The following is a 10,609-nucleotide window of genomic DNA, read 5'->3' as shown; positions in this document are numbered from 1 at the left end:
AGGCTTAGGCCTATAAATTAGACCGATTTTAACAACAGACAGTTAGAGCAAGCAAGTTTAGGCCCAATAAAGTAGCGTATGTGGCACATACGATGGTCTTGCAGCAAATGAAAAACAAAATTAGCGTGCAAGACTATCGTAAGTGGCACATACGATTGTCTTGCATGCATTAATTAAAATTGCATTGCACTTACGATATTTTATTTTATTAATTAAAAAATAATTAAGCAATTTTGAAACTTAAAACCTGGTTTAAAATGTGCGTTTTTATATGGCCTTCCATAATTCGTCAAAATCTCCTTTTGGCAAAAAATGTCACTTACGATAGTTTAGCACTCTGGCGACGAGACGCGAATGTGAAGTGTGCGTACGCATCGTAGTTTGCTCAGGGCAAGTGCATTTTAAATCGCCCACCACATTTTATATAGTACAAGAAAGCCAATGAACAGTGTAGCGGTTGTTCAAGCATATCGATAGACCAGTCCCTCGCTTTTGTTGCCAAGTGGTCTATACTAGTGAAATTTTGAATTTTAAATGAGCTTTGAGTCCATTTCTTGTCAATTAGAAAGGCAAAATAGCAGATAATAAAAGAAAGTCGCCTCTAGCACTATTGAACATTTTTTATAATGTCCCCTAGTAAAAGCACACACAATTCTGCGCCAAAGAGTTAAAGATCATTTGAAAAATATTTATATATTGTTGGATTATCAGAATGTTCAAAGTCGTGTCAAGGTCATTTGATGGCAACTGAGCGTTGATTGTCAGATTGTCATGAAGCGTGGTGCATGTAATCACAATTGAGCATAAAAATCATGAAGGTCATTACTGATAATAGATAGTTGGGTTGTCATGAAACTGAAATTAAGGTTGTCATGATATGATCATCCTTGAGCAGCAAACATTCTTAAGGTCGTCTGAATCACAGCAGCTAAAGGGAGTATCCCATCATGCATTGCAGTCTATCTGCTTGCTCCATAGCAAATGTATACAAAATATATACACCTGTCAGCTGCTGTGCGTCTGAATATAGATTGTTGGATTATCATGAACTCGGTGGATGTGATTTCCATTGACGCCTTTGTTACAAGTATGAATTAAATGCAGACCTTTTTAGCACACATGTTTCAATTCAGCTTTCAACATGAAAATTCTTGAGTATCATCCTAGTGATATTTACCAATAAATACCGATATTTCCCGCCCAGTTAGTTGTGCCACACACAAAAATTACTAGCATTCCAAGTACTTGTCAATGCAAAATATTATGAAACATAGTCTTCAATGGCGTTGTATTTTTAAAGACAGTTCTTGTTTATAATGAAACCAAAATACCATTTATATAGACGCTTTTAGATGGATCATTTTTAAACTTTAAACTAGGCTATAAACTTGTTCGCGTAGATCTACTAACTAAAAGGCTATGCCATAGATAGCGCCCCCTCCTCGAATATCCAAAATGTGCATATGCTTGCCTGTATGCCTACATACAGCGCATGCGCTTCTCAATCTAGCCTCGAAAAAATTATCTGCACGCAATTATTTTTGCTCGTATTTAATTGAATGCCCGCGAAGATCGAATTCACATTACTACAGCATGGCAGGCAACACATACGCAATCCTGTGCTGCATGCATCATGCAGTTATTGTTAACTACATGTATGCACACAACACAGGGGCACTCACAATAGGCAATTGAACCCTACTGGTAGCGCTGTATCGTAGCTATTGGGGATGAACTAGTTAGTATCATATATCAAAAAGTATAAAAGCTATGATTTTAGTACTTTCTCTCTGTTTCAATTACTTATTCTTTTCCAAATATCTGAATCTTCAACCCGGTACAAGCTTTAATAACGGGGAACATGCATTTTTATTAAAAGAAATCCTATCATCTATCCAAACTCGCCGTGTTATTCCAATGCACATTTTACTTCACCGGGCAGCCATTTTTTGATCTTATTTTGAAGATTGGCGTCATAAAACCGTCATAGGTACAAATTTAGTACTTTCTGTCAATCAATTATGGCTTATTCTCTACATGTCAATCTTTAAATAATTGGCACAGTCCTTATAATAACGGTACTCCGCCTTGATGAGTAAATGACAGCAAACAGCTGCAAACCAGTGAAAAATATCCCAAAACTTGGTCAGTGGGGCTGCGTTCGTACATGTCAATAGAGTCATTATCGATTGGATTACTCGTCCGGAGCGGACAATTCGGTCGCTCATTGGATCAATATTATCAGGTGGTAATAAATTTGCATTGGACAATAGATTACTATATAATGGTTTCGTACTGCATATATCGGTTTAATCTTCAATAAGCGGGTTTATGGCTGGAAAGGTCACGGTGAATTCGCCGTGGACGTAAGTGCACTATGGCAGGAGGCAATAGTATGGTAGTTGTCCAATTTACCCCATTATCCCAGCTACCCCAATCTACCCCAATCTAAACCCACATTTTCATCTCAATGACCAAATTGAATATTCGGTCCGTTAGGATTTCTCTAAGCCACAATATATGTCTATTTAGAGTGAGTTAAAAGACTTAGTAGCCTATAAAATACTTCTTTCGCGGATCTCACCCCGAACTTTGTTTGATACAAATTTGAATTTGTTTTATACGACTTTAAGGGGGTACTACACCCATTGCATTATTTTTGCATTTTTTGCATTTTGTGAAGAAATGAGAAAAGAAATTGGACAAAGTGGTATGCAAAATGAAGGGCAAATCTTCTCGTTCAATTGGTGGCATCAGTATCAATGACGCGTACATGCTTCTAATGGTATAAGCCAAAAAGTGGTACATCACTGATGTTTTAAATTCACTTCATTTTGGAAAGCTTACTATCAACGGATTTCGTTAAAATTTTGGATATGTGTTGCTAACACATTAGGGAAATAATGTTGATATGTAAAATGGGAATAAGTGGTCCCTGATTTCTTTTATGACTTCATGAACTTGGTGCTCCACAACTATCAAAAAACAAACCGGTTAAAATGCTTCTATTTTCAATGTTGAGCTATATTTTGTATTTTGAACTTGCGACACTATGTCACTGAAACTTAATTAAGCCATAGGTAACAGGTTACCACAACCACACTACAGCAATGTTGAAAGAGATTGTATTTTTTGTCACCTATACCACCATAGTAGGTAGTTTTCCGTAAGCTTCATTTTTGTGATTTTGGTAACTATTTTATATTTATTTGCCCAATCCATCTCAACTAGGCAATCTAAATTGTACTCACCATTTACATCCCAAGGTATTTTAGTATATCCACCTCACACATTTCCATTATATATCCAGTAACAGACAAAATATCAAAATTGATGCCTCATTATGACATGTATGATATCACAGACTATCACATGTATTCAAAATTGATGCCTGAATTTGACCTGAACCAATTGACCTATAACCTGACCTTTGATGACCTTATAGCCTTTTTAATCTCTTTTCCTAACAACATATTATAGAAGATACATACATGGTGTAGTGTTAAATTGTCTATGTGGAAGAGATTAGGCCTATTTAATTTATTCAGTGTTATAATCAGTGAGTACATTTCTATAGATAGTATAACAAAGGATTTAATGTATTCTATTCATGTATTCTACTTGGACATGTTCAATAGAATAAATTATTTATTTATTTATTTATTTATTTGGCTTCATACACTGGTTACAATATCAAATAACAAAATTAGATAAAAGATGGATAAATATATTGCCACAAAAAAAATGGTATTTATAAACAAGCAACAAGTTAATAATAGGTCATCACTGGAGTGATTGGTTTCTGGCCCCCAAGTAAACCATATAATAACAAAGCTATTGTGGCACTCGACTGCCCATCTATATGCTTGTTCAGACGATTGCTTGTAAAGTCGCTTGTAACAACATTCAAATGTAGACTTGCATGTAGTGCCCGTCTAAACGCACTCGCATGTAGCTACATGCAAGTTACAAGTGACGATTTTACATGTAAGATATCTTACATGTAACGAGCCCGGGGCGCACTCCCACTTTGGAGGTCACGCGTATGTAGGGCTGTTAAGACCCCCTTTTCAGCGTCGCTCTACCCAAAAACCCCATATTTTTTACGAACACATGTTCTGTCACCCGAAGGCCCCTTATTTTTCCATTGTATCTGTCACCCAAAGACCCTTATTTTTCAATTTGAACAGCAATTTTCATTTATCACTGATTTTGTTACCTATTATTTGACAAAACAAAGACATTTGAAGCCTTTTTGAACTAAAAATTTGATTTTTGAGGTTTTTTTGACACTGTTTCGGCTCTCACCCAAAGGTTCCAAAAGTCATGTTCTCACCCAATGACCCCATATTGTTTACATTTTGCTCTCACCGAATGCCCCTTACTGCGAAAGTGCCAGCCCTACACCTATATCCATTTCATATTTAAGTGCCCCCCCCGGGTAGCGAAGTACATTCGAATGTAATGCCAGTGTGAACAAGACTTGCTTGTAAACTCGCATGTAAGCATGACCTTGATGACCCAATTCTATTCTGATTGTGCATAATCATGGCATAATTTACCAGTGAAGGTCACTCTTACTTTTGAGTTGGCTCATAGACCATGTTGGCTTCCCGTGTGGACACACACTCCCTTGCAGCCTAGTCTCACTTCCCTGGCATAATTGCTTGCTTGTAAGTAGGCTACCGTCTAAACACACCTAATTTGCAGTTGGTGGTGCAATAGGAAAGGTTTTGGGAAGGATATCAGCCTTTGGTAGGGCATTAGGCACAACTAACCACCAACATCCTAACAACCAAGCCCCAACCCCACCTCATCCCCGCCCCCATCCAGAGTTGCAACAGCCATCACAGAAAAAACCTACGATATATGTGGCTCGAGAGCCACAGCGGCTCTAGTTACACTTGTCTTAGTTATTTCAAACATTGACACCTAGTAGGTAATGTGAAGTGGACATATATTGGATGAATGTTCCACTTACAGTTTGTCGAATACTTCTTTTTCAGCGATGCTGCAATATTTTGGGCCATTGTGTGTAGATACTATATACGAGAACAATACAAAAAGCAATTGCAATAAACTTTAACCAAGTTTATTTGCCCTTAGCAATCTTGTCGCAACGCGTTGCTAAATACATAGTTCTGATTGGCTGAATGCAATGCCTAACATCTCGTGATTTCTCAATACTCCACACAGCGTTGCTAATACATAATCATCTACCAAACAGTAATACCCCCCCCCTTAATGAATAACTATTACTCCAAAATATTTGATCGTATGCCCCATGTGGGATATGCAAGCTTATGCAGGCGAAGCAGAATTTATTTTTGCGCATTATGACACCTCATTTGTTGTAATACTCCCATATTGATGTCACAGCGTACAATTAAATGAAAGTAACCCAAGATATGAAAGTTACAGCAAAATCCTATTGCTTTGTATTCAGTGTCCAAATAGCAACACACAATTACATGTTGTCAACAGCGTGATGTGGACACCGTCACCGGTGGCGTTGTTTTGGCTTGCGATATACTTGTGCATCATGTTCAGCTGTTCCATGAATATCTGATATATTATCCTGTGTTCATGTCTAAATGTTCCATTTCAAGAGCAGGATGTTCAAACTACTGAAATATATAGGCTATTATATAGGAAAGTGATGCGTGGTATAGTTGCTCTAATCAAGACTAGTCTACGCGTTTCGCTCTTTGTTGAGTCGCACATATAGATACATGGCAAATAGCATCCCTAAAATCTGCAATTGAGAACAATAAGAAAAATGTATTTTAAAATGTTAATGGCAAATTTGATTGTTGATTGTAAAAATCATAAAAAAAACTATCGACAAACTTGACCAAAATGAAGGAATAGGAGGCTTTTGTTCTTATTATTTATATATTTACATAAGATCCACAACTTCCAAGTTCCCGTATTAAAGAGTCCCCTTTCCAACTTACAAGTTCCCGTTTTAAAAAGTCACATCTGCGTCCATAAATGTCAACTTTCAAACAATACAATAAGCCAGGTTTATTTTTGTTTGTGCGTGTTAAGAAAAGTTGACTTTTAAAACTGGTTTTTTTTTGTACATAATGAACCATTATGACCGAACGCAATGACGTGTAACGCTATACAACAAAATAAGGCTACACTATCTTTTTACATTTTGTGAAATATTTTTTTGATATCAACGTGTTCAAAAAGCGTTAGAGGAACTTAGTTGTGGATCAGACATATTTACCGTTGGTAAAACAATGGTATTTTTCTACATTCCCCAGCTTTTAAACTTACCTCAGATATCTCAATAGCAATACCGATTGCACCTACGTAGTAAGCATTGTCTTCAAGTAGTCTTCTAAGGCCTTGCCCACATCCCTGGAAAAGTCGTAGCAAAAACGTAGCCTTAATATCAGAGGTTTTGGCCCAAGAAATATTGACTCCCACCACTGACCGATTCTTGGGATTCTCCAAGCCATTACCAACTTGATCCCATGCCCTTGCTGCCGTATAATTTTATTTAGAAATTTCCTGTCGCTGGCACTGTGGCTCAAATAAAGCCATGATTTAGCCACAATCCATGCCTTGCTGCTAAGGGTACATCCTATATACCGCAATAAACCAGAATCACCTCCCCGAGTTCTCGTAGCCTCTTGTATGGGTAAGCGCGACAAAACAAATCAGTTTCAAGCCCAGGGGAATTTAAAATTAGCTAAAATTATTTCCCGAGAACATGGAGAAACAGGACTGCGCCGTGCCTCGAACTCGCTCGCAACGGATCTAATGCTTTATTGGTTAAACTAGTATTTTCACGTCAATTGCAACATCAGATTTGACTTTTATGGAGTGTAATATTTATTAATCACCAACCACACGATGAAAAGTGTTCTAGCCAAGAAAACTTGTACGGGCTGTATAATACGTCTCCTTTCCGGTGTTTTGTAATTTGATGTTGAAACAAAATCAATGCCTCTCATCTTTCCTCCTCCTCCCCCTCCCTCCCTCCTCCCTCCCTCCCTCCCTCCCTCCCTCCCTCCCTCCCTCCCTCCCTCCCTCCCTCCCTCCCTCTCTTGTTTGCTCATTGCTCCTACCTGCTGACGTGGTTCATCTCCAGATATAGCACAATCAGTTGCCACCACTTTGCAGCAAGAATCTGGAAACGGTGCTTCATCAAATCCCGTTGCATTCTTCCAGTCTCCTGGCCCATAAATACCGCAGCAATGCAGCTGAAAAAAACCCCACAATATTAGATGCTTCGAAAACTACTACTAGCTCTGTTGTTTTGGGTCTATAAAGCAACCTTACAGTCTAATGCTAATTATGTGATATCCTGCCGTCTGAGTCCGTTGTTCTTAAAATGTTTGTTTTTACGTTGCCGAAATAAATTTCCTTACCCAATTGAACCATATTAATCAGTAACACATCAGTTTAGCTTTCCCTATGTTCATTCGCCACTTTACTAAAATGGAAAACGTCTACTTTCACAAGGTTGCGGATCCGAGGAATATTTCTGGACTCGTCAAAAGCCTTTGATACAATCGATCATAATATTCTCGTACGTAAATATCTAAGCAACAGAAAACGTGTAGTATTATTCTTATGAATCAGTACTCAATAGAAAATATTCACTATTTAGTACTCAATAGATATTATAATCATATGCGATGTTCCGTAAAAAAGGGTCTCTGTTGGGTTGAAGCCCGGGGGTCACTTGCATACCAACGTGGTACGCATGCTCGTCTCTAAAAACGTCGAAAAAGGGTCGATTTTGAAGAAAAAAAAGGTGCTTTTCACGTAAAGTTTCGAACTTAGGGCATTTTTTTCAACTTCAATGGGTTTGTTTTAGAGTTTATGCCATTTAGGGGTCCATTTTAGTTTATTACGCCATATTTAGGGGTAAGATTTACAGAGCCTTACGCCAATAACGGGTGAAATTTTTCTACACTGATTACGCCATTTAGGGTCCATTTTTGAGATGCTAGGACGAGCATGCATACCGCTTTGGGGGTGTTGAAGATGGCCCGGAAGATGGACACGATTTCAATCACATTTCAAAATCAGATTAATGATCGACGAGTTGATACACTGCACGTCTACACGTCTCGCCTCGCCATTGTCATGATTGTCTTACACAGCCGGTCCCAAAAATAATGGTGCAATCAAAAGCGGATGATTAAAGGTTGTCACAATTGTTATTAATAATGTTACTAATACCTCAGTATAGCTAAAATATTCAGCTTCACTATACTTGCCCATAATCCATTTTGTACCACTACCATGACTTCTGCACAATGACAAAATGACACTGCTGGAGCTCATGAGAATAAACTCGAAATAGATGAGAGAATATTGACAAAATAGTTACATATTTCTTTTCTTGTTTCTATCTTTTCTTTTGTTTGCTCTATATATCTTTTATTTTTGCTTAAAGTAATCTTCTTTAATGGCTACCACTTTCTGTTCACAGTTTGTCAATATTTAAACAGAATTTGCTCCACAATATTTCAACTTTGGTAGTGGGTTAACATCCAAGCTGAAATCCAAGTTCTAAAATGCCAAACTTGGTCCCATCTTGTAATAATTTTCGAAAAAGCAAATGAAAAACGTTCTTTAAGACAGCATGGTACATTATTGAATGTCGTTGTTTAAAAATAATAACGATAGCCCTTTGTTCTCACTTCAAAGTAGCTGTTCAAAATATCGTCTTGTTTTTGTCAGTAATCTGTGCATTGTCCTTTCGGGCATTAGGCCGAAGTGGAACAAAATTAACTTTTGCGATTTCATACAAACCAACATATCTCACCGACGATATTACCGAATTGGATAAAACAAAAAGGATTTAAAAGATGAATATTTTAGCTATAACGTGGTACTAAGAAGTGTGCCAATCTACAACTTTTAGGTCAAATCAGCCATTTTTGGTTGTTCCATTCTTTGGGGGGGGAGGCAGACATATACCACACGTTACCTCCTTTTGAAGACCATCCCATGCTTTTTGTACTCCAGGTTCGTGGTTATAATTATGTATCCCTGCCTTCAGGTCCTTCCTGATGTATTGGTATATTTTTGGCCAATACACATAACCAAGACCAACGGCGACGATCCCAAGGATGAAAATCAACAGCAACGAGATGAAAAACTGGAAAGAAGAAAATCCATACTTGTTCAGAACTGATAAGAGCGTAGGCAGTGTTTGAACTTGGACTATACACAATACGTGTATATCGCTTTTCATAGGGCTATTGGGAACGTATAAATGCAAACAAAGATCCTGGACAAAATACAACCCCCTATCCCTTGGTGATATGTTTAGGAAGCCTTTTGTCACAATATTCTAGCGGAACTAAAACACGTGATTTTGTATTTAGCGCCATTACATCAATCTAGAACTTCCTCCAGCAAGACAACCTTCACAGACAACAGTGCACATCATGTCGTTACTTATAGATAGTGATAATACGGATGAATGGTACAGTCAGAAGTTAACACCCTATATTATTTTTTACGATCGTAGCCTTTCTAATCCTATTTGCTGTATAATCATAATGGCTAAGTACGAAACCCCAAATTCAGTGCATCGGAAACGCAGAATAACGGGTACCGTACCTACTACAAAGAAAGTACAAGCCAAATTGAACGGACCTTAACATATTGTGGGAATTGCTACCAATTCCAGACAAATACAGAACTAATGTTTTGGGGATTAAATAAATATTATCTTTTTTAACCCATTGACAATAAAATTTAAAAACATTGACAATAATATTGACATTTGAAATGAAAAATTTTGCAAAAAAAAACAAAGAAAACAGCAGTATTGACGAAGTTGAAGCCCAATTCAAATACATGTAGCTAATTTCAGTATATAAATTACAGATTCATGTAAATGCATTATTTTGTTAGCACATTTATGACAATGACAAAGGTACCAAAATCTGGATGATAATTTTTACGATCGTCCAGATGAGCAAATCACTGATTGGGCCTTTAATACAAAGTCGTATCAAATTTGTCGAGTCTCAAGAGTTAGGTCGAGTATGATTCCCCTGTGTGGTTCATACAATGTGCATGGATTTTCTTATGTTATGATTTGTCTTATTGAAACTAATTTATTTGCACTTAGAGTGAGGTTTCCAAGAGTATCCTGGTTTTATTTTTTGATAATTTATTTGGTTTAACGTTTTCTTTCATTTTTTCATGGCAATATTATTCTTTAAATTGAAAACGCCACTTACCACCAGAAGTAAATGAGTGTGTTCTTGCAATGCGCCACAACAGCCAAGAAAGGCAACGAAAATGACAATAGCACCAAATGCGATGCACAGATTGGCTACATTAATGAACGGCACACTCGGTAACAGTGTTACGTGACCAGCATTTTTGACATTCAATGTCATACCCAGTCCAAACAGGGTGGCACCAGAAAGCTGAATAACAAACATATAAAAAGAACGTTAAGAACAAATAAATATACGTTGAAATGCTGCTGATGATGATGATACTGATAATAATATCAGGCAGAACTCTAGTCAACCGATTTCTATTGTTGTACAAGGCTCACACAGTCATTTAATGAGGCAATACAAATGATCAAATTTGGTGTTGAAATGAGCAA

The 10,609-nt window shown here is 37.4% G+C and overlaps 1 long non-coding RNA gene across 1 annotated transcript; it reads right to left on the bottom strand.

The window, feature by feature from the left end:
• Window positions 1-6,288: 6,288 nt before the first annotated feature.
• Window positions 6,289-10,285, bottom strand: LOC140155262 (uncharacterized). Its single transcript, XR_011859364.1, has 3 exons — window positions 10,230-10,285; window positions 7,086-7,220; window positions 6,289-6,372 (listed from the first exon to the last, which is right to left on the bottom strand). It is a non-coding gene; the product is annotated as an uncharacterized lncRNA (long non-coding RNA).
• Between the last annotated feature and the right edge of the window lie 324 nt (window positions 10,286-10,609).

The sequence above is a fragment of the Amphiura filiformis genome, chromosome 6 (assembly GCF_039555335.1).
Source record: "Amphiura filiformis chromosome 6, Afil_fr2py, whole genome shotgun sequence".
Classification (NCBI taxonomy): Eukaryota; Metazoa; Echinodermata; class Ophiuroidea; order Amphilepidida; family Amphiuridae; genus Amphiura; species Amphiura filiformis.
The sequence above is the reverse complement of the archived record's forward strand: the minus strand, read 5'-3'. Positions and strand labels throughout refer to the sequence as shown.